General features: G+C 35.5%; 1 protein-coding gene across 1 annotated transcript in view; it reads right to left on the reverse strand.

Annotated features, from left to right (window-relative positions):
* Il1rapl1 (interleukin 1 receptor accessory protein-like 1) overlaps nt 1–24,854 on the reverse strand; it is a 1,375,012-nt gene extending 1,350,158 nt beyond the window's left edge. Inside the window, exon 1 of the mRNA NM_001160403.2 lies at nt 23,905–24,854. The gene's annotated coding sequence lies outside the window, so the exon portion shown is untranslated. The remainder of the gene's footprint in view (nt 1–23,904) is intronic.
* Nucleotides 24,855–25,170: the final 316 nt, after the last annotated feature.

Raw genomic sequence — 25,170 nt, forward strand, 5'->3', positions numbered from 1 at the left:
AGAAAATCCACACTATTAAGAATAACAAATGCAGGATTAGAACAGCCACCATCTTTCACAGTGGCACATGCCTGGAATCTAAACACTAAGCAGACTAAGGTGAAAGCAATGAGAACTCAAGAGCAGCCTGGGCTGCCAAGCAGGACCTGTTACATAGCAAAAACAAGAAAAAGAAAATAGAATAGCTTCATCCTCCAAACAGGTATGAGAAATCCCTGGAGCTCAATGTATTGTTAACAATATTGACATTATAATGAGCAGCAAGGTTTCTAAATTCTTAGCTGTTATATAGCCTAATTTTTCTCTCATTGGACAGAACAGTTTCCATATTGACACTAAGGATTTGCTACAAAGACAAGGTGAGATTGTATGTACTTGGAAGTATATAAAGTATCCATATGTTCTAGTCATCCTCTATGAGTTTTTAAAGTTTTATCAAGACCCTAGCTCTGGTCATTCTATTTTCTCTCCTTGGAATAGCTCTCTATCATTCATAAGTAACAAAATCCCCATAATGATCCCCCAAACCCTGTAGGCAAACCCATTTTCTTAATAGTTACCTTGCCCTGCTTCCAAATTAAAGAAGACTCCTTTGTAAAAACCATTCTTATACCAAAGAAGAGACCCCTGGCTTACCTTTAGATGCCTGGCTTTAAACTTACTCCTGCCATGAACCAGTGCATAGAGTAAAGTTTTGAAGAACTAAGGAATTATATATACCCAAAGGTATTGTCCACTGCCTTTCAGACCAAAATCTAGACTATTAAAATTTAAGATGTCCTGTCCAAGAGACCCTGAGTCCACTACTAAGGCTCATCTTCCTCTACTGTTTTTTTTTTTTTTTTAAAGAAAACCACAGTGTGTATACCTGTACTCTCAAAAAAAGATCAATTCAAATGTTTAGGAAGCAAGAGTGCTAGTAAAGTAAGTAGAACATAGATATGGAGGGATGTGTTTAAATTACATTGCAAAGCAAGAGCAAGCTGGCAATAGAAAAAGGAAAATGACTGATTATTGGAAAGATATCATTTTGGGTATTGCCCTGAAATATCAGAAACATTTTGCAAATGCTAATGGATCACTGATTATTTTTTTTACAGGAATGGATAATTCACAGATGAATACACATGGTTGTATTCCAACTAAACTTTATTTAAAGGAAAGATGGCAGGGCATGTGTAGAATATTAGTAGCACTTTTTCAATAGCTATATTACGTGTGCTTAATTTTCTTGACTTTAAGTACATTGTATCAAATATTCCAGTTGTTTGATCTTTTTGCACATCTCTCTTTTGAGAAGCATGCTTGTAACAAGTATGGCTGCATGCACACTATGATGACTGTCCACTAAAAATGCAATCGTATACCTGGGAACAGAATAATAATTCTTTTATACCGTTTATTTAATTGACAAATAGTACATTAAGTATGTTAATATAGTATTTAGCCCAAGGTCACACTCTGTGTTTAAAGGAGAATTATGAAGCTAAAATGTCCTGACTGGAGATGGCCTGAAGCATCACTTGTAACCCTACTAATTATAAGCATGAATCATGAGTTAAATTTAAAATGCAAAGTGTTAACCAGGTATGGTGAAATACATTAGGAATTCTCAAATTCAGGAAAAAGAAACAAAAAGACCACCAATTAATTAAAGGCAAGTGTCAGCTTTGTCATAAATGAGCTCATATCTCCAAAAATGAAGAGCTAAAAATATGCGTAGCTCATAAGTAGAGGGCTTGCTTAACATACGTGAAGCCCTGGATTTGATCACTGGTACTGCAAGAAAAATATTCTACTTACCTTGTAACATTTTATGACAGGAGTATATGTTTAATGAGTTCATTAAGTGTGTATTTTAGAAATTTGCACAAAATTTAAATTTCTGGCATTAAAAAATAAAGCTGTCTATTTGATTGAATTAACTATAGAATAGTCCAGGGAAGGCATATTTTGTACCTCTGACACCCAACACACTATGACCACAAACAGCATGTATATAACGATTGATACCTCTAATATCAGTCTTTTTGAAGAATTGAGTGCAAAAGAAACCTGATAGAAAATCACCACAAACCCAAGTCCTTAGTAATTGAACTTCACTTCTTTTTCAGCTAAAAGGATCAACTTCACCAGAGTACTTTGTCATTTTGATACACTAAATCATTTTTATCAAGTGATTTAGTCAGCAAGATCAACCTCTTCCATTTGCCATGCAAGAGGAAAAGCACCAATAACTCAGGGATGTGACCACTACAGTAACAAGGTGCACTAACATGAAGCAGTGATTGAATAGCTCATTCATTTTGCATCATGGCATCTTTTGTCTTTCTCTGGTATTGTTGAAGCAGAATAGCTGATAGATTGGTAGGTACATCAATAGACATATATATGGATGGATAAAGGATAGATAGAGGTAGATTATAAATAGGATGAGTGATAGATTGATAGATGATAGACAGATATACAGATAGTTAGATGAAGAAATAATATGCCCATTAGCCTGCACTGCTTTTGAAGAGTCCACTCTGTCCAACGTGAGCTCCTCTGGGAGCCTGTTAGTAGTGCAGAATGCCAGCTTCAGCCCATACCTAGTGAATCAAAATTCCTGGGGGATCCATATGTAATCCAAGTTTGAAAAACATTGATCTGTAGTACTATATACCATTCCATTTTCTAGCCTCAGCCAAAGTGGGCAAAAAATGCAACAAGGGCATAGTACTGTCCTTTAGCATCAACATCTTGCTAAAACAGCAGTTAACACGAATAGTATTGGTGTTCATTCATCTAGAACTACAAGTAATACAATAACACTCATTGCTACCAAGGCATTTACATGTATAATCTCCTCCTTTACTAGAAAGCAGTAACAAAGTCAATTCTTTGTAGATTTATTTCCATGCTTTAGTCCTTATTGGCACTGCAATGCATTCACCTTCACTGCTGGTTGTGGCAGCATGCCCAGGTTCACCACTCAAATGCCTAAAGTAATACAGGATCACCAAAAACAAGATGATGGAAACTGGCCAGCCTCCCAGGCTCTCATAACAAAGTTACTTGGATGAGTAAGGCACAGGAGGAAATGGGTAACAACAGGATGCCCCAAAAACCTGCTGTATAGAAACTGAGAGAATGAAATTGGGTAGAGAGAGGGAAAAAATCAGATATGTTTTTTTTTAAACATTGAACATTGTAATCAAGCCAAGTACTGTTGGGAAAAATCCTATCAGTGGGGAATGTACAACCACCAAGAATGTGCTGGCAGAACATAAAACTAACTGGCAGAGCTACAAACAGTTTCCAACTCTGCATATTGAGTTGGCATCCAAAACTGTAGGTTGAGCAAAATCCACAAGTGAAGATCTGTTCATGCAGTCAATCAACTACCCCTTGAGACCTTGTTATGTTTGAACCTTGTATGATGGGCTGATAGTTTTCTAAGATGAATAAATGCCACCTTGGTCCATACAAAGTTCCCAATCTAACAGGGACAGAGAGAAGCTAAATAATGATACCAAATAATCATTCTTTCAGGAATACATATTCTGGTCACTGGGATTGGATAGGGTAATAATATGAATGAGGAAAATGCTCTGTCAGATAAGCTAAGGAAATTTTTAGAGAGCAGATATCTGAGATGGGTACTGAAAAATAATTATGAGTTTTCGGGCCAAAATGTAGTAAGAGGCCATATCAGTGATGTCTACCTGTTAAGTATGTCTGTGGGTATGAAAAGAAATGTCAAGAAGGCAAGAAGTGGGAGTGGGTGGGTGGGGGAGTGGGTGGGGGAGCGTGTGGGGGACTTTTGGGATAGCATTGGAAATGTAAATGAAATAAATACCTAATAAAAAAGAAATTTAAAAAAAGGAATGTCAAGAAGTTGTTTGGGACAGAGTTAGAAATGATGCTGAGAAAGGTTTCTTGCACATGTCAGAGAAGAGGGGGAGGGGGCTATTGCTAACCTTCTCACAGTGAATCCTGTAAGTACCAAAGATTTATGGAAGATTTCAAATGAAGGAACAACTGAATTAGGTATGAAGCTAGAGATTGCTAAAAATCACTTTAAGTAGATAACCATTGTTTTCAGTGATACAACCCATAGGTCATAAAAGAACAACAAGGACAACAACAGTGATCCTGGGGTCTTTTTGTGGCACTTGGAGAGTTAGAAAGCAACAAGAGGGCAAATGGAAGATCTATAATCAAATACGCCTCTCAAAGGGATATTGGATATTCCTGTACTCAAGTAGCTACTTTGTGCTACTCACTCAATAGCTTTTCTTGAAGCAATAATAAAGGAAGCCTTGTTCATCATTGCAGCTGGCTAAATCTGTCCAAGTTACAATTTCTCCAAACTCAATCATGACATTTTTCCCTTTTTCTACATTAAAGGGCTACATCAATTTGCATTTTGTATTAGATTCAAATTTTTAAATTAAAATATGTGACTTATTTAAAATGTCCGCATCTTAATGTCAACCTGAATTTAGTAATATCCATTACACGTAACTTTATTTCATTCTTTAAATAACAGGGTGGGGGGCAATCATCATTTATAGAAGCTGTATCACACTAAGTATCCTTTTTCAAAATGATTTCACATTTTCTCTGCTTTCTTCATTAAAATGCACATCTAAATTATGTCCATTTTTGGTCTTTTTAAATTTTAGTCTTAAAACTTGCCAATAAAATGAAAGTAAAATGTGCTTTTCAAAATGGTCTCTGTATCTCAAATCATTTAGACCTTAATTGTCCTAGTATTGAATTTTGGAATGATAATTACAAAACAATATACGTAATTTTACTCCAGGGACTCCACTTGCAAAAATTATAATTGAGTTGTACATTTATAGCTACCTAAACCTCATGTTTTGATGCTAGCATTGTTGTAGTAAAGTGAGTTGTGAACATCAATGATTACTAAATCTCTGAAGATTATGGTAAGTGCAAAACACTAATGCAAAGTATTTTTCCAGGTAGAAAATACAGAAAATGAGAATTAATAATGTCTACTTAAAATACATAATCATTTAAACATCACATTAAGTGAAGTGGGTTTTGTTGTTGTTTTGTTTTGTTTCTAAAACAACCTGCTGAAACCTTTTGAAAAGCTTATCATTTCCAGTACGGTGGACTTGCAGCAACTATTCTCTAGATTTAATATGGTTTTCTCTATACACAAGGCATCCTGGTTGTTGCCAGTTCTGTATTTAAAATCTCAAAGAACTGGACTTCAAATCAAAATAGTGAATGTACTCACTTGGCAGCTAAGTACATCATGTGAGTGCCTTTGCCCCCGCTATCCACATTTTAAAGCCAGTGAACCTAAAGGTATTACATCTGTCATCAAAGCAATGCACACAAGGCCCTAAAGCTGTGTGCTATGATCCGCTGCAGTAGGAAAGCTAGGTTTTGACAGATTCATAGCATCTTAGATTTGTACAGATCCATAGGCATCCAGGCCCATGTCATGCCCTCAGGAGGGAATCCTTGTCTACCAAGAAATAAATTGTGGGAATAAGAACTGCTCACAATCCTGTACATGAATGTAAAGTACTTTGGAATTTTCTGTACAGATGGACTCTGTTGTGTGCGTGGTAAACACAGCTATTAAATATTACTCACTCGATATTTTAATAGAAGGATCACTATCTATATAAACATGGCTTTTTTCTCAACCCACTAGAGATTCTTGAACCCACCCACTAGTAACTATTCTGAAATAGTCGAACTCCATCCACCCACAAGCAGCAGAGGAGTAACAAAGTAAAGCAGACATGAGTGGCAATAAAACTGCTGGGGAAAAGTGACTCTTTCTAAAATAGTTAGAAGAAAACTTACAACATTTATATAGATCGATGGGAACGTCTGGGATTAAATAAGTTTTTCATTCTCTCTCCCCCTTCCATTTCTCACCTTTATTCTTGTTTCAGAAAAACTAATAAAGTGTAACAGGAAGACATGATTATCATTACATTTGAAACTTGGAGAAGAGAAATCAAGTCATGGGATGAACACCCAAGAAAATGAAAGAACAAATAAAGATGCTGATAGATTTAGCAGTAAATTAGCACTTCAGTAAATTCTAGAATCAGTCTATTGAAGTTGTATAACTATACACACTCACATGTATACACACCCATAAACACACACATACATACACACTCATGTATATATGGATTTAATGCAAAGTGTTAACATGAATCTTCATATCACAGTTCATGGATTCAGTTACCTACTTTAATCATGACAGGCTTGGTAAGAGGTAAAATATTTGAAAATTATTTGGAAAATACTTAATTGCATGAATGAAATAAAAGAATGAAATTTTTATTGCTATAGGAAACTAATGATTCAACAAGAAAGAAAAGGAATTCAATATTTAGAAATAATGCTCATTGTTTTGATTAACAAAAGGGTTCCATTGTAACTATTTTCAGGGTTTTTAACAAATAATGAGAAAAAAAAATAAATGTTTTCTATTGAAACTAAAAAGAATGCTTCATAACAAATTCTCACCAGATAAGAAAGACAGAAAGAGAGAAAGTAAAAGAAAGAAAGAAAGACTTTGTTTTCTATTATAATAGACAGTGAATAACATCATCTGCTATTCCATATTTTTAAAAAAACCATAAGGTACTTGGAGATTAATCCATATTAGAGAATATCAACCACATTTAAATTTTATATAAAATTTAATTGGTATAAAATAAAAAGAACAACCTCATATTATTCTACTGACATGTAAGTTATTGTGGCTGATGAGTATTTATATAGCTTTATAGTATGTGAATATAATTTAATGAAATATGCTTCATATACTCCAGGCACATACTCTCTTCTTATGATATGAGTTGGTGAAAGTGTATTTAAAAAAAAAAGTGTTCACACTGTAATATGTTACATTTATTTATTTGTGTATATGTGTGTATGTTTGGTGAGTGAGAATATTCTTATATAGATGGATTCATGTATGTTCAAATGCATGTACACACATCTGCCTGTCTGTGGAGGTCATATTTTAGTCTTGGGGTGTTGGGTGTCTGTAACTATTCACATTATTTTTAAATAAAAATTCTGTCACTGAATCTGAGACTCACAGTGGGGCTAGCCAGAAATTCCCAGAGTCAGCCAGACATGACAAAAATAAAAAAGTTTGGTAGGCATCAGATTACATGGAAATGCTGTTCCAGACAGAGATGATTGACAATACAAAGGTTCTTAGTCAATAACTTACCTGCCATGTTCAAAAAATGTCTAACTGAGGCCAGGGAGAAGTGAGAAAGTGGGTAAAACTTCAATGAGCTAGAAAAATGAAATCAAGAAATGTAAGCCAATAACTCTAGGCAATTATATGAATTTTGCTTTCACTTCAAGTAAAATCACAAGCCAAGCTCTGTAAGGCTTCGAATGGTAAAATGGCAGGATTTGGCTCTCTTTTCAAAGGACAATTACAGTTGTCGTCAGACAGACTCTCCAGAGCAATGACAGAGGCATGGAATCAGATTAGAGGTTACTACAATTTAGAAAAGAGATAAAAGGTTCCAACAAGCATGATGCTAAATAGGCAGGGAAACTTGGTTACATTCTGAAGGAATGATGACAATACAACAGATATGGTATGCAAGAGATGGGGAGTGCCGATGGATGGTTTCAAGGGATTTTGTAATGAAGAATGAAAAACTAAAATTAAAATTGGTTGAAATAAAGAAACTAAATAGGGTCAATTTTTTTTTTTTTTAATAGGGTCAATTTTTAAAGAGAAGTCCTGGTTTGAACAACTTGCTTTTAAGTGTAAAATAGGCTATTAAATATATGTGCTTGAATATCAGCAGTGAAATTAATGTGAGACAATAGTGCATGAAATCACAAAGGTGAGGAAAGACGAAGAAAACAATCAAAAGCAGTTAAAAGAGACAGAAAACAGCACAGAATGAAACCATGACATTTTGCTATCCGGAAAGTCAGGTATTCTAGTTAACACTCAATTTGACACAGTCTTGAATTACATAAAAGAGTCTTGTTTGTACAACAATTGCCTTTGTCAAGTTGACAAATGTGGGCATGTCTGTGGGGGACTCTCTTGGTTTTCTAATTGGTGTTAGAGGGCCCACATTACCTAGGTCTAGGAATATACATACATGTATGTATGTATCATGAAACATGCTTTCTTCTTTGAATTCCTGCCTTGATTTTCCTCCTCAATAATGTGTAAGAAAAACAAACTCTTTTCTCCACAAGTTGTTTTTGTTCCCTGTGTTTTCTGATAGCAAGAGGAAAAAAAAACTTGAATACCACATAACATAAGTATACCAGGAGAAGACATTATCCAATGCAAAAACACTTCTCACAGGTCAAGTGAGATAAGGATAGAAAATCACCTCTGAAGTACAGTGAATCTAAAGAATGTTACTAGCTGCTCTCTTTTTGTAATATAGGATATCCAAAAACACTATAATAAAGAGGGTTCCCATCACCTACTTTGTAAAGCACTGCCAACTATATGCTTTCCAAATGTCCCCTCCCCTAAGAATTCCAAAAGCAGATTTTCTCTTCTCTTCAGGTATCCAGACATCAAAACACCAAATATGTCACTTGCTTAAGATTATACAGCTAATAAACAGCAAAGCCCATCAGGAACTCACACTTGCCTTGATTTGAAAGTGAATGAATAGTAAACTATAATATATATTTTATAACCAGGACAGGATATATTAATAAAAGTCAATTATGATTAATGATCTTCAAATATCCATTACTTCATTACAGATGTTTCCCATTTGTGATTATGCTCTCAATTTGGCACCCCAAACTATTTTATCATATGAACCAGCAATTTAGAACCTTTGTTCAGCCCCTGTGGGAAAACAACTTTTCACAATACAACTACATTATATCACGAGTAAAACCTTTAAAATGTTAATGCCATATAAGGAACAAGATGTTATATGTTTTAATCATGTTTGCTTTTCTCTTACTGTCTGACTGAAAGCAAGAAGCAGAGAGTGATATCCACCCCCTCACACACCATCTCCTTCCGCCAAATTGTATTGTTAATGAGGACTCTTCTAGACTTTAAAGTTATGTGGCAAATCAAATTGTTTTAGGACTATGTTCTCATCCTTACACTCAAGTTGGAAAAGACAATCAAGGATAACATTAAGGGCTGATGAGATGCCTTAGTGGGTAGTAAGGTTGCTTGCTACTGAATCTCTTGATCCAAGTTTGACCCTCAAAATCCATAGTAGAACAAGCAAACTGACTCCTTCAAGTTGTCTTCTGACCTCCGTATATCGTGGTACATATATATGTGTTCTAGCACATACACACTGAATGAATGAATGAATGAATGAATGAATGAATGAATGAAAAATTAAAGGTTTTTTTTTTGTATGAAAAATACACTTAATCTGACCCTTTGAGCTGGTGGTCGGGTCTTTCAGAGGGCAGTCATGATAGGTCTCTTTTTGTGAGTGCTCCATAGCCTCAGTAATAGTGTCAGGTCTTGGAACCTCCCCTTAAGCTGGATCCCACTTTGGGCCTATTGCTGGACTTTCTTTTCCTCAGGCTCCTCTCCATTTCCACCCCCATAATTCTTTCAGATAGAAACAATTATGGGTCAGAAGTGTGACTGTGAGATGGCAACCCCATCCCTCACTTGATGTCCTGTCTTCCTGCTGGAGGTGGGCTCTATAAGTTCCCTCTCCCTACTGTTGGACACAAACAGACAGCATACACCAGCTGATATGAGGCCCCCAACACACATATAGTAGAGGACTGCCAGCTCTGTGTTCATTCAGAGATGATGCACCTAACACTCAAGAAAATGGAGGCCCCAGGTAGTTTAGAGGTCAGGTCTCGGAGTAGGGGTTGGGGGACATCCATGTGGAGACAGAGGGGTTGGGTGGAGGTGTGGGAAGGGGAGGGCAGTTGGGGGGCAGGGAATGGAATATGGAGTGTAAAAAATAGATTAATTTAATAAAAATAAATTAAAACAAAAAATAAGGAAAAGTTTTAAATTTAAATTAAACGGAGGGGGGAGGGGATTGTGAGGATGGGACTTAGAGGAGGGTCAGGATATAAAGTAAATAAAGTAATGAAAAAATACACTTAAATACCAAATTTGATGAAAAAACTTATGGGTACTAGTGAGTTGATAGCACACAGTGTTCTTTGACAATGTTCTTTGATGTGTGGAATTCATTTTTTATTAGACATTTTCTTTATTTACATTTCAAATGTTATCCCCTTTCCTCATTTCCCCTCTGGAAACCCCCTAACCCATGCTCCCAAGCATTCAGACACCAAACCTATTTATTCATTGTTGGATTAACAAGAAGTAAAAGTAGAAGTCAGTCATAGACAAAGGCTCACACAACTGGCATTACTTCCAGGGGGCAGGAAAACATCAAAGTTCATTAAAATTGTGGGCCAATGTCCTGATGTGTACTGTTCATTTTGGTTAGGTCATATCTGCAGAAATAATATCAGCATTTTTATAATGATGATAAAAGACTTGTGATGATGATACTGGCACTCAAATTAACACATTTTATTGTCCTAAATTATCCCATGCTATAATCCTTCTAGCATAAAGTTAGATATTGTAGGTCTCACACAAATAAATCATTCAAGAGACTCTCTTTAGGTATAAAACAATTTACACTTAACTTCTTATAGTCTGCAGGAGTGTAAATGAATATGTGCTTGGATGCAGTGCTCTGATTTCCTTTTTAAAGTGTTGATGACTTAGTTGTGGCACCTAGGTATACTAAACATCTGTGACTGAAAAGATTCAGTGAAGTTAAATGATTTTTATTTTCTCAATATCTTTCAGTTTTCCAAACCTAGACAAGGATGAGGCTTTATCATAGACACCTTTATTTTTCTGAAATTGTATTGAACGATAATATTAAATCTAGTGAGGCTAGAATAGTAGAAGTTACAAAAATCAATAAATGGTGAGCTTATATCTACTAGAATTTGAATTCTTGACTCCAGAAAATTGGTATTAAAAGAAATATACTCACAGAAAAATCTACATCTTCTTTTATTATAACCTTAAGAAATTAAAAGCTAATTGTAGTTTTGGAAACAGGAAATAACAATTCTCCTTTCCTCCAAATATAGATGAGGTTTAAATAACTTCTGATGCATAGTCTGTTCCAGTAGCCATCATTCATGTCTCATCCCACCTACATAACTCTTTTGAGTAAGAAACCTAAAATAACATGATTTACCTACTATAAAGGATGTGGCGTTTGTGTCGTAGCATAAAAGTTATCTATCTCAAATTTATAAAAACAAAAAATATATATGCTGTGCACAAATAGTGTAATAACATTAGTAAAAATTCAATAATTCTGATCCTGGACCCCTTAAGTTATATTTGTTCAAACATACAGAAAACAGAAACAGAAATTTTGATGTCTCTTTCCAAACTTTTATATTTTGTGTTTAAAAAATAAACCATACAAATTCATTATTGTAATAGAAACAGAAGTATTGACTTCATTAGATATTTGGTCTTTTAAAAATAACATACAACTTTTTTTTAATTCCAGTGATAAACCAAGATAGAAAAAGAAATAAATCAAGTCATTTAAGAGTAGCAATAAAGAGGACCGAATTTATTTTATAAGTTAAATGTTTTAAAATGCTTAATAGTGTACTTTCTCAATTGGCAGTAAGCGAATTGCTAATTATAATCTAGTTCTTGCTATTAAACCTAAAGTAGATAGAAAATCTGGGAGTATTTCTTCAACCGAAATGAGTTAGTTGTCTAGACAAATGTCAGATGAATCAAGGAGCAAAGCAGTCAAAGGGGTTGTTTATTGAAGTTCATGGGTAATTACTGTAGTTGTAGAGAAGAAATTTTATCAGGCTTCAAGGGTGTACTCTGAGTTCAGTTCTATTCAAATTTTCTATGATTTAATAAATGGTTACCTATTTAGGTAGAGCAACTACTTTTAAAAAAATTACTAAGTAAAAATTAAGTCTCAATATATTCAGCCTGATTGAAAATCTTCACAAAAAGGAAATATAAGGTGCTCCTATCACCTCACCAAAGCTGAAGAAAGCATTTTAAAATCTACAGTAATAGCAGTTCCCTTGCATTCAAGAAGGAAATTAATATATCTACATAATATAAAAATGAATAGTATTATATGAAACTCACAGTAAAAATTGAGCTCTATAATAACTTATCATGATTTTAAATTCATCAATTCACATTTAGCCCCTGCCTTACCTACCAACTCAAAATCTCTGCTGAGCAACTGTTACTGGAACACAGCTTTCTCTGTTCCAAGCCAGCCAGAAAATCTACATTCAACTCAGTCCAGTGCCACTCAGTTCAAGTCTCTACCTTCTGCTGACTTTCTTTATCCCTTACAAACCAAAGAACTGCCCTACTATCCGTGCAATTCAGAAAACTTGGCCCACTCTCCTCCATTGCCTTGTCCCTTCTTTGACCTCCAAGAAAATCCTCTCCTAACCTTTAAAATCAAGTAAATGAACGGCTGGAGAAAAAAATATTCTCATGTCAATTCACTGGACATGAATTATCAACACCTTTCTCACTGTGTATGGAAATCTTGGACACATATCATATGTTTCTTACGTACTTGTGAACTATAAGTTTTTGGTGTAAATAATTATAATATGATTTCATTATATTCTTCAAAAAAAAAACCATAATCCTCTGAAACAAAGCTGCATACAGTAAGTTCTTTTAGTCAAGTATATTTAGTTTCCTGACATTATTCCAGTAGTTTTCTACTGTATTGGTGAAGTATACCTCTAGGACAAAGTGACTACCACAAACTTGCTAGAGCTTCCAAAGACCAAGAATGCCTCTCTTCATAGTCTATATGCCTATCCTGGGTATGGAATTACAAAGTTCAGCTCCTAGAATAAATTTTAAGCAAAGTTAAGGACAATCAAGAGTCTAGAACTCCCTGAAGAAACTGCTTAGGAATCACTTGCAACCATGTAGCAGTTAGTTTTTTCCTTAAAAGCAACAGAAGCTTCCAGGTGTGAGTCTACATTTCCAGATATGAGTATGAGGAAGGTAATTGAAAACATTTGTCTTCCTCCCTACTCTATAATCTCATTTCCCCCTCTGAGATAAGGTATCAAATGTGAGCCAAGGTGTCCTTGGGCTCATGATCTCTAGCCTCTGCCTCATAATTGCTAGGATTACAAGCAGGTGACAACATGCGCTTCTATTAGTCTATACTTTTTCAAAACCAAGAAGTGCCATGGACATTTTAACTTATGGTAAGCACTATCTCTATAAGAGAGAAGAGAATGCCCTACAATGGCATATCACATTTTCTTCTGGGCAAATGAGTAAATAAATCAAGATGAATGTGAATGAAGTAGCTCTGATCATGTAATTGGAATAAAGAATATTGATCACTTTGACTGGCAAAATAGCTTAATATGTAAGGGTGCTTGCCATCAAGCCTGAAGACCTGAATTTAATAGAACCCAATGGTCGGACAAGAATACTGACTACTTCAAACTGTCCTGTGACCTCCAAAAGCTTTACTGAATTTGGACTAGAATTTCAGAGCAAAAAGACCTTATTTCTTTGTATCACAATGAAATATAATATTCATCCTTATTAGGCAAAAGAGCCTCATGCTATCTGAGAAGGCAAAGCCCAGAACCACACAGATCTATTGCTTTACAGAAACATTCCTGGGGAGAGAGGAGAGAAGGCTGAATCTCTAATCCACATAAGGAAAAGGCCAAAAGTCTCAGGTGAACCCAGGATATCTTTTTCTACTTATTAGAAATATGGACAACATATATGATCAAGAAGATACTTTAAATTGAGCTTGCTTGAATTATATTTTTAGTAGGAGACTTACTTTCTCTTCTTTGTTTAAAATTCAAAATTGCTTTAATTATTACCAGTTAGCAAAAAATTGTCACACTGGCTAGTAATAAAACCATGTATCTTATTATTGAACATACATTCAACTCTAAAACAGTACTCTTTCCCCTCATGATCTTAGTATAAAACCATTTTGGAAATTGTATTTCTACCTCATATAAAATGTTTCCTTTTCCTTTTTTCTAACTTTATTTTCTGCAATTTCCCCATTCCTTCCAATTGAATTGCTACTTTTAGCATCACTTTGCTGTAACCGTTACTGTAAATAAATATAACTTAAATATTCTCGTTTATGCGGTGAATAATTATACTTGAACTGGAATCTTTTGCTAGTATGCATGGAAGCTTTCTAACCCCATTAAGAAAATATAATTTAAACGCATTCATCTCATTACACATGATGCCATCTATATTTTCTACAACTATTTAAAAAAAAACTTCTATCCTCTGTTTTAGAAAGGAGGAAAGGCAAAAAGGAAATGAAGACAGACATTGATGGCCACTGGAGTTCTGGGGTTCAATGTGAATACAACTGCAGTAAAGATTATACTAAAGAGCTCTTTGGAATTTCAGAAAATTGAAAATCAAAGGTACTTGGAGACACAGGCTTTCATCTTGTTCCTGTTTTTTCCTAAGCATTAATGTGAGTAGGTTGTCAAATGGTCTTTTTTGTTTATGTTCACACAACCCTATTCCACTAGCTCCAGACCTGGAGCTCTGAGGACTGTAGCTTTATCTTATTTTCATACATTTCACATTGTACATCTTACTCTTTAGGAAAGCTTGGCTTGACCTTTGTCTAATCTTTCTCCATTTGATCCTCCTTAAGGGTGTCTGTGTGTGTGTGTGTGTGTGTGTGTGTGTGTGTGTGTGTGTGTGTGTGTGTTTAATCTCCCCCATATTTGGAATGTGGCATCTCATCCATACCAATATTAGTTCATTCAAAGTCTAATATGAAGCTTGTTTCCATTAGTATGTCTCCCCTGATTACTCTGTATCCATGAGTTCTGTCTGGCCTTTTTCTAAATTTCCACTGTACTTGGTACCACTTTTGGAAGTATGCATGGAAAACTGCCTTGAATTCCATCTCTAGATGGTTGTGTTTCCCAGTCACACCTTTGACTAACCTATATCTTTGGACTCAGACAGCTGACATTGCTCATTGTTTTAACTTTTGCCTCTGAACACTGAATGAATTAACTTAAATAGCTATGTTGGTAGCTGACTGGGGTGACACACACCTAGAATTTAAGCATTCAGAAAACTGAGGCAGGAGGTTTCCTTATACAAATTTAGCATGAGCAACACAGTAACACTGTCCTAAAAAATAATTTAAAAAATTAAAATAGCTATGGTTAGGGGTGAAAGAAAAGCAAAGGAAGGAAGGAAGAGAGCAGGGAAGGCCACTAAGTTTTATCTTCCTCTGCCACTTGTAAGAAATAAACTATATATTATTCATCTTCTCTCCTTTATTTTCCATTTTTCTTTTCTATGTTGGAAGCTTTAGTCTCCGCTTACAATTCAGCACAAATTTTGGAGAATATAAATCTAAAATTGGCTTGTAATTAGCAAACATTTAACCATTATTATGGAATTATTTACTAGTATACTACTACATATCCTGTGTGATTCTGGTACCTAAAAATATGAGACTGACAGGCACTTGCTCTCTGTAGCTAAACTAAACCATTCAGTCATTGGGAAGGGCACACCCACTGACATAAGCAACTGACTCTGAGACTGTTATTAAGATCCCTGTAGGAATATCCCAAGAAGGAAGAGCAGCAGTCCAAATTCCCCAATGATCCCTTGAATGAATTTATTCTGCACACTGTGGAGCTGGGTTCCTCTTGAGTACCATTCAGGAGTTTTGTCCTGGTGAGAACAATTAGGCGCTTTAACAGGGATATTCACAAACTAAACACTGAGAGCCACGAGATTCATTTTTTTACATTCAAATTTTCTCCCTTGGCTACATGAAGCTTTGTTTACACAAAACATCTGATACCATTTGAAGTCTTTCTCTTTCCCATTTATAGTGCTGTGTTTATCTCCCCTGGCTATGTCTCTTCAGAAATAAAGTTCATGGTGAGGCTGTAAACATCAGAGTGTTCTTAGCCAGTGTCAATACTCCATACAGGAAAATAGGAACAGCTGCCTATCTAGTGTGTCTGGAGTGCACTGCAACATCTAAGCTGAATGAAAATATGGTCTTTGCAGTCTTCTCTACACCTTATCATCGAAAATGTAATCCTCTGAAGGCAGCTTTGAGTGAAGAAAGAAACCTAGTATCATATTTTCTGTGTTACTAGTACAATCCAAAGGAGTGGAGCTTCTCATTAAAATCTTTCAATTTAGCACAATAACAGAGTTCATATGCCAAAAATCTTAACAAAAAATAAAAAGCCTCTAATTGGATCCACCATTCTAAGTAGTCAGCCTTGAAATCATGTACATACAAACACTAAATGCATTCCAAATGTTTTATTTATATATTTATGTGTGCATGTGTGTGTGCATGTGTGTGTGTGTGTGTGTGTGTGTGTGTGTGTGTGTGTAACAATAATAATCAAAGAAAAAGATGCTATGACTTGGAGAAGGAGCAGGAGGAAAGATATGGAAGGGGTTGAAGGTATGGGACACAGGAGGTGTTGGAAGGAGGAAAGTCTTTCAGTTAGTAGCTATGTGTTTTTGTAGGTTAGCAAGAAATGTTCCAGAAATGCTGTTCTCTTTACTTTCTCAAAATTACTCCTTTGCTGACTATATAAGAAGAGTGAATGATCCTATTAGTGGAGACATTTAAAATGGGATTCTATGTCTTTATTATAGAATAAGTGACTAAAATATATTTTGAAAGGGGTCATTGGTAGACTGCCTTGGATCTAAGCTGGCAGCATGCAATATAGAGACAAGGCAGACTACCCTAAAGGCCAGAGAGTGAAATGTTTACAAAAGTCATTTCTGGGTCGCTTTTTGACAAAAAGGGAAGAATTCTATACAAAAGCAATTCTCTGCATGAGAAGAGATATACAACTACTGCAGAAAGAACTGTTCAGTTAAAGCAAGGAGACTCACCAGTGACCTATTTTTCCTAACTCTTCCCTTGCATGATGTCCACAGACATCAAATAAAGTCAAGAGTAGTACAATGTGCGTAAAGAAAATGAGATTTCAGTCCATATAATACAAGTGGGGCAGTAGGAAAGTAATCACAAGTCAATAAAGTGAGCTAGAGTCCAAAGTATTAGATTTGATAATATTAACAAAGAAAAAAATTTGCATTACTCTGAACTAAGAAGACAATATCATATGTCGGGATATACTGTAATATAAATAAAAGAAAATATCCAATTGTGATACTACACCTATCAAAAGATCAGAATCATAATTGATAGAAGGACTAACAAATTGCAAGATCTTCGAGACTCAATTTCATTTCACTGGCTCAAAATATCCTTATCTAAAGGCCTTAATTGAGCATCTTTTACTCATCTACTTTGCACAGTTCCATTAGAGTCTTATGACTCTTCCTTAGTTACTTCTGGTTATATTTATTAAAATTAATTTTATTGGAGCAGCAATACAATCTCTTAAAAATTATTATTTTATGATACATAATGATTTTAGTATAACCTTTGAAGCATAAATGTGAAAGTCATTTTGCTGAAGGTGGAACTTCAGGAGGTTATTCACTCCAAAGCTCATGTTCTAAGAAACTTAACTGTGTAGGTGCAAGAACTACAGTAAAAGCTTAGTTTTCCCTTTCAACATTTGAGAAACACAGTTCATGTGCAGATGAAATTTTTGCAATGTTAAGTATTTTGGCTCTGAACACTTTGGCATTTTATTTAATGGAGTTTAGAATTTCTATTCTACAGTAAACTTTGTGCATAGATAATGCATTTTGCAGATATTTATGAACTCAGTTGTATACACATTTATTTTAAAGAATATTTATTGTTATTATACATGTTTATCAAGTGATGCTGAAGGTAAAACTGATGAAATGGCTTTCCCACATGTTTTTAAATTAACATTTTTAATTTCATGTAATTGTATGTCTAGAGATCTTTTGACTGTTTGTATGTCTGTGCACCGTGTGTGTGCCTGGTGCCTGAAGAAGGCATCAGATATTTTGGGACTGGAATTAAAGTTATTCGCCACTATGTGGGGGCTGGGAACTAAACCCAGGTTCTCTGGAAGAGGAACCAATGCTCTTAACTGCTGAGTCATCTCTCCAGGATCCAATTAACATTTTTAACTTAAATTAATATATTAGTTCATGGTGATCACTGTATAAACATAATGGTTATTATATGTATTGGCAGATAAGATAAAAGTATATCAAGTAAATAACTTTAACCAAGCCATTAGAAGATGAATGTCTATGAGCACTTTTTCATGTACTTATTTAATATAATTATAATTCATATGAAGTATAAAACACATAGGTAACACTTACTGAAAAATTAAAAGTATATAATCTATTTTCATTTTTATCAGTGAATTCAAACTCCACACACTATAACTTAGCTTAGTATAGAAAAATACAGTTTAATTTTACTCTCAAATTTAGTTAGGTAGGAACAAAATTGTTCATTTAATGTTATTTATTGTAGTTTGTGGGGGTGTGTGGGGGTGTGTCTGTCTGTCTGTCTATGCATACAATTAATTATAACAAACCTTTTGAATACTTTTCCATGACAGTGATCCTTTTAATGTTTACATTAAACAACAACAAACAAATGTTTAGAAGTAACATATTAAAGAGCTTTGCTCCTTCCTTTTGCTTCATCCTCTGCTCAATGCTTGACAGTTTCAGATTATATGATTGGAAGGAAATACTAAGCCACTCAGTCATCCCTTTTCCGTAGCTACAAGCCTTGGGAAGCTTAGGGTTTTGGCACTCGATTAGTGATTCTGCACAGCAGAACCAAAAAAGGATGCCAACTGAGGATTTGTCATTGTGAGCCAATGGCCAGGGTAAGCAGCAAGGGGTATGTCCATTGAGCCATGTGGATAACCTGTAATGGTATGCTATATGCATTGTAAGACACTCTAGGGTGGCATTCTCTGGGTGAAAATTAAAAGCATATTTGTAAGGTGATTAACTGAATTTGTCAAATAAACAAGCCTATTTATATTACTATGATATTCCTTTGAAAATATACTGGTTCTTAACTAAAGTATTTCCATGATACACAGATATATATTTTAAAATATGGGATAGCAAGAAGATACTTGCTATTTACAGGAATCGACAAAGTAGAATAAATATACATGACAAAAGTCATCCAAAATAAATAAATATTGGGGATCTTTAACAAAAAGATCAAGAGACTTGGGACTGAGTTTATATTTTAACACAAGCATTATTTAAGTACATGAACATTAATTTATTTTTTACAGGATTAATTTTAGAATTTGCAGTTCTATCATAACCAAAACTTAAAACCTTACTTCTTAGCCTATTTAGTCTCCACATAAAGCATATATAGAAACTCCGTTAATGAACATGCAAATATGTTTTTGTTAAAATGTAAGCATTAAAGAAATGCATCTTTAGCAGTGACACATGGGGGATTGCCTCCCCCTAAAGAACATTAGTAATTATTGCAACTAGAAAATTACAAACAGTACTGGTGTCTTTACATTCTCATTTTCTCTATTACTCTCCTTACTCAAGTCCATGTACTTTGGCAAATAAAACCTTACTTGAGAGTAGCTTTGTGGTCAATTGACCTAATTTAAGTGGCAGCATCAAGTTTGTTTGTAAGCATTTGTTTGTGTAGTCCTCCAACCAGAAACAGATCCTAAGTACTCAGGGGGACTAAGGGGGGGGGGTATCTTCTTATATCATCTGCACAATATCCTGTTAAATAAGATTCAAACGCAACTATTTTTAATTATTTGACTTCTATATTCCTATATGAGTACCCCTGAAAAACAAAACTGAATGGAGAATGAAACATTGTATCAAAGGCTTTTCCTATGTCTATGTTGCTTAATTGCTGAGTGATATTGCCTCTCAACTAACTGTAATAGATATTAGAAGTTATCTATAAAGATCTACAATTAGAACATGAAAAATATATTCTGAAAAAATTTCCTAAGATAGGGGAATTCTGACTTATCTCCATATCTTTCCAATGTACAACACAGTGGCAAGCACTTAGATATACACTGTCTCCCCATCTCCTTTTCTCTGAGCAACATGTAATTATTATATGTTTATGGTTCTCAGAAATTCCTGCAGGTCAAATGTAGTTCAGAGGTTACAAGTGTAATAAGTGACAAAGCCTAAAATTCAAGTCAGGGAGCCTGAGGCAGCCCAATGTGTTATAGTGCCTGAGTAGAAGAAAACCTCATTCCTTCTGCTTTGAGATTCCTGATATTACTAGTGAAAATCGGATTGGAATTAAAATGCTGACATGACCTGATATATAGCTGCTAAAATAGTGAAATTATAATTATGCTATATTTGTTCAGGATTACCAGAAAACTTACTACTTTTAAATCTTACTAATCAATACTTCTTTTAAAATATAAAATAGTCTTCCGTACGAAAGCAAAAGATTTCTCAAATGTCAAGATCATATACAATGAAATAATAAGAATATACAAAACCTTGCAATGAATATACAACAGTTTAAAAGAGTCCAAAATATAAATCTTCATTTTCTAACTTCAGTTCTAGAAAATGCTTTATGTATCAGTCTGTTTAAAATAACATTGATTTGTTCACATACACTGCAATAAAAATGTCATTTAAATTTCTCTATTTCTGGGAATATTATGATTGTTTCACTAAATCTCTCAATTTTACTGAATTTATCAGGAAAGAAATCAGTAGCTTATATATTCATAATATAAATGGCAGCTTTTATATAAATATTTTCTAATATAAGTACATTTTAGCTTGAGGCAATAAAGTACATGACTTTATCTTTTTAAATGCAATAAAATAGAAAAATACACATTATATTTTACATCACTCACTAATTTCATGTTTAAATCCTTTCTTGTTAAACAAAGCTGTTTATTTATTGGTTTGTAGGATACTTAAGATAAAAGCTATGAAGTACCTTTATTACATAATCTTTTTCAAGAAAGTAACAGGTTATAAGTAGCCATTAAAATGTCTGAAACTATCTGTCCTGATGTGAGTATATGTAGTCTTTAAGCAAATGGATAGCAATTACATGGATGCACTGGTTTCATGCACAGTATCTTTTCAAACAGACTTCTTTCCCATTTATATTTATTTCCTTCCTCTATTAGAATTAGAAAACCTCCAGAGGATGCCCTGTTGGGTAACATATGTGTGGTGTAAGCCAGAAAACAGAGGAAGTCGTTTATACAATGTGAAAATTGAGGATATGGGGGGAAAATTCATTGCAGGCTGAATTTCTGCACATAGTTGGAGACTAACAGCCTGGAAGCAGCCGTAGTGTTACCCTGACCCCTGAAGGAAGGAATCAGGAGTTAACTTCACATTCAATTTCCTACACAATATGAACACCAAACCTCCAAATTCACTGGCACAATACATCAATGTTTGGGCATGTCCTGAAGAAATAAGAAAGTCACCTCAAATATCAGACCTCAAAATTTCATTCCACAATCCCACCATCTGATTCTAGGTGAGCAAATGTTTTCAAAGTTAACTTAGGGAGTCTCCAAATCCTGTCCCCAACTCCATAGGACTTTTCCTAAATAAAATGCAAGAATCAAACAAAAACAGGAAAAAATCATCTCAGCACTCTGACAGAAAGTCCTTTATCCATCACTGCAATATAAATAAAGAGGAAAATTGGAACTAGATAAGACTCAAGTGGCCAGGATTAGAATGTCAGCAGCTTGTGTGTGTGTGTGTGTGTGTGTGTGTGTGTGTGTGTGTGTTTTCGTTTGATCTATTGGGGTGGGGGAGTAAATGCTGAAATAGTGAAAGGCCTAAGAAGCTGATGTTCATCTGCTTCCCCCACAAAAAAGCACAGTTCCAAATAAAGCATGAAGGAAAATGACATTTTATTCTGCAGTGTTCCCTCCTCTGTACAGTGAACACAGTGCATTTATCTCATCTCATGGTGAAAGTCTCCAGTGACTGTAACATGTCTTTTAAGGTATTCATTAAGTAAAACTTGAAAATAGATTGCTCTTGATTTCTAGGATTTGTGCTAAGAATGCATTCGAAATCATTGTGAGTTGTTGTTTTATAATTTAACAAGATATTGTTACCTTTAAAGATTTTTTACTTTTCTTTTTCCCTGAGGGTTAAAATGGCCCAGAAAGAGGTTGTCATGGCAAAGATAAAGGTAGGAAGCACTCATTTCTGACACACTGTGGAAGCAATCATCATTTTTTTATGAGGGAACCTCCAGACTGAAATCTGCATCAAGCTCTACCAGGGGAAAAAATGCAAGAAGGGACACTAAATGGTCCTTCCCTTCAGTCTTTCTCAGTCATTTCGGTGGATTTAACTTTCCACTCAGTTGAGGTCACATATCTCAACCATAGGGAAAAGATCTATGACCTTGGCTGGAAGCATCAGCCCCAAAGACTCAATGGGGCACTTGTGAAACATTGCAGACACATTTTGACTCTCCACGGGTGTGGCTAAAATTGCTCCTGTCCAGCCCTAAAGCTTACATGATCTGCTAGCCCTGTGAAACTCACTGTGAGAAAACTCATGTTAAATTCACCGCAGAGATCAAGGTTTACAGGACCCTCGGAGCTAATCTCTTTCTGCCCTCCTCCTCTGTTAACTGTTACAAGGCTTCAAAAGTTAGCAGGGTGATGGAGGCTCTCTCTATACAATCATTCCATCTCACTATCGTTGACTGAAGCTCACTGATGTAATGAAGTTACATAATCACCGATTATGCACGACTTCCATCCATCTTCCTACATATCCACATATCTTCTCCCCTCCCCTTCAGATCAATCTACCAGGTGAGATTTATAACACATGCAAATGCTCCATTCTCTCATCATAGGTACTGAATATGGGACTTAAGCATTGCAGTACAGTGCACCGAACCACGTCATCAATATCGATTTTTTATCCCATTTCCCCGGCAGAATATGCTTAAGAATTTTGAGTGCTGTAGTTTCTAACTTTTTAGCTAAAGGGTAAAATAACAGATAGAACACATCTTCAACTTAAGGTTAAGAGAGGTGTGTAATTGACTGCATTTCCCAAGCTAGCTGCATTGCAATAAAAGGATCATCTCCACTTCCAGACCTTTGACTTCCCTGCACGTGGGTCCTAGCTTCAGCTATTTGGGGTATTGGGTAATAATTATATTATTGGACAATCAAACTTAGGAAAGAATGCACGATGGTGATATTTAAGATAATATTGCTCTATTATTCTCTATTTTACTCATCAATTTCAGTCCCTTCTTTTTTCACTCTGAATGATAATCTACCAGAATAGATAGAAAAGTAGACCACGACACTTAATAATCCCCAATAACCACAACCTGAAGAACAATTAACAATGATTATCACCTTAAAGTTTAGGAACTTGACAAGTGGGATATCCCTGGTCCCATTGCGGCTGGGAAATGCAGCAGAATGCTGCACTGAGTTGAAAACATTTCTTTTAAAGAATAAAGAGTAGCTCATTTCATTTGAAAAGGGCTCTTCAGTAAGTGCTCCTTTTACCGCTGCTGTCCCTCCAGAACACAGGAACCACAAATATTGCATCCAAACAAAGAGTGTCTATCCAGAATTAAATCCAAGACTCTCTTCCACACAAAAATAATTGGGGAGCGAGTGCTTCTTTGATTTATTTCCAGTTATACTCGGAATGCACACACACACACACACACACACACACACACACACACAACTGCAGTTATTCCATTCTGTGCCAATAACGGCCACATCACAGCCATCAATGCGATGCAGCAATCATCCAAGTCACCCATTCTCATTACAGACGCCCAAGTTTGCTCATGCCACTGATGGGTCTACATATAAAAATGACCTTACCCACAACTGTCTTCCAAATTATTCTCCTCTGGATATCAGCCGGTAAGGTAATTGCTGGTCATCACAATGCGTATTCAGAAAAATCCACGTTTTACTCCTGTGTTCTTTTTCTTGTTTTTGCTAGCAATTAATATTGTGAACAAGGTACCCATTCACAAATGCCAAGTTCACCATAAAAGCAGATAATTCCATACAGATCTTCCCTACAAGACTGTCGCCAGTTAGTTCTCAAAGTGCCCGATTGTTTAGTGACGATACAATCCAGGTGCAGAGCAGGAAAGGGGAAAAAAAAGGACTAGGAAGAAAAAAAAAAGAAGAGGCAGAATAAAAAGAGAGAGAGAGAGGGAGAGACTGAAGAAGGAGAGATCAGAAAAAGAGGGAGAAATTTTTTAAATGTGTTTTGTTTTGTTTTGGTTATTTTTTAAAGAAGGAAGGAAATCGGACGATAAGTGAATAAGTCTGTGAGCTCTACGACAAGAATCGGAGTCTTGCTTGCAAATCTTCTGGATACATGTAGCCTTTCAAATCTTCCTGGTCCCCAAGTAAAATTTCCAGATCCGGGATGCAGCCATAAGAAAGAATCCTATGTGTATTTCACAAGTATCCCGCAATAACAGATCCGACGGGGTTTTCCTTGTACAGTACTGCTATGTGAAAGCACACAACCCCTGCTGTTTGGGAAGGTGTCTCCTGGGTCCTAGCTCTCTTCAGCAGACCCCAAAAATGATTTTTCAAAAGAGAGTGGGTGGGGGGAAGCAGCTTTGCGTTTATCTTGAATGATGCTAATCCTGAGCGAAAACGACAAGCAAGCCACGAACAGCACGAGATCTTGATTAATAGCCAGAATCCACTCAAAATATCCCAAGGAAGAAGGAGCGAAAACAAGAAAGAGAAACTGCAATGCATAAATGATTCCAGTGTTTCTACAAGATCGGTTCATTTGATTGAATGCATTCTCTGGTTTGCAGCAAGTCATAAAGAGGATAGTATTACTGCCACCCAATGGATATTTTAGTACTAGCCAATCCACAGACAGCCACCGCTTTGCGAGTTTTAGTTTTCAGAAGACCCGAAGAGGAAGGACGGTAGCCTGGGAATCTTTCAGCAAGGACCCTGGAAGGAATAATGGGAATTCGTCCTTCCAGGCAAAAGTGGCCCAGCCAATTGGACATTTACCCAGGCTTGCATTAGCCACGTAGAATTGTGATTGCATTTTTCTAGGCAGCTGAAAGGTATACAGGAGCGATGCCTGATCTGACACACTCA

The sequence above is a fragment of the Mus musculus genome, chromosome X (genome assembly GCF_000001635.26).
Source record: "Mus musculus strain C57BL/6J chromosome X, GRCm38.p6 C57BL/6J".
Classification (NCBI taxonomy): Eukaryota; Metazoa; Chordata; class Mammalia; order Rodentia; family Muridae; genus Mus; species Mus musculus.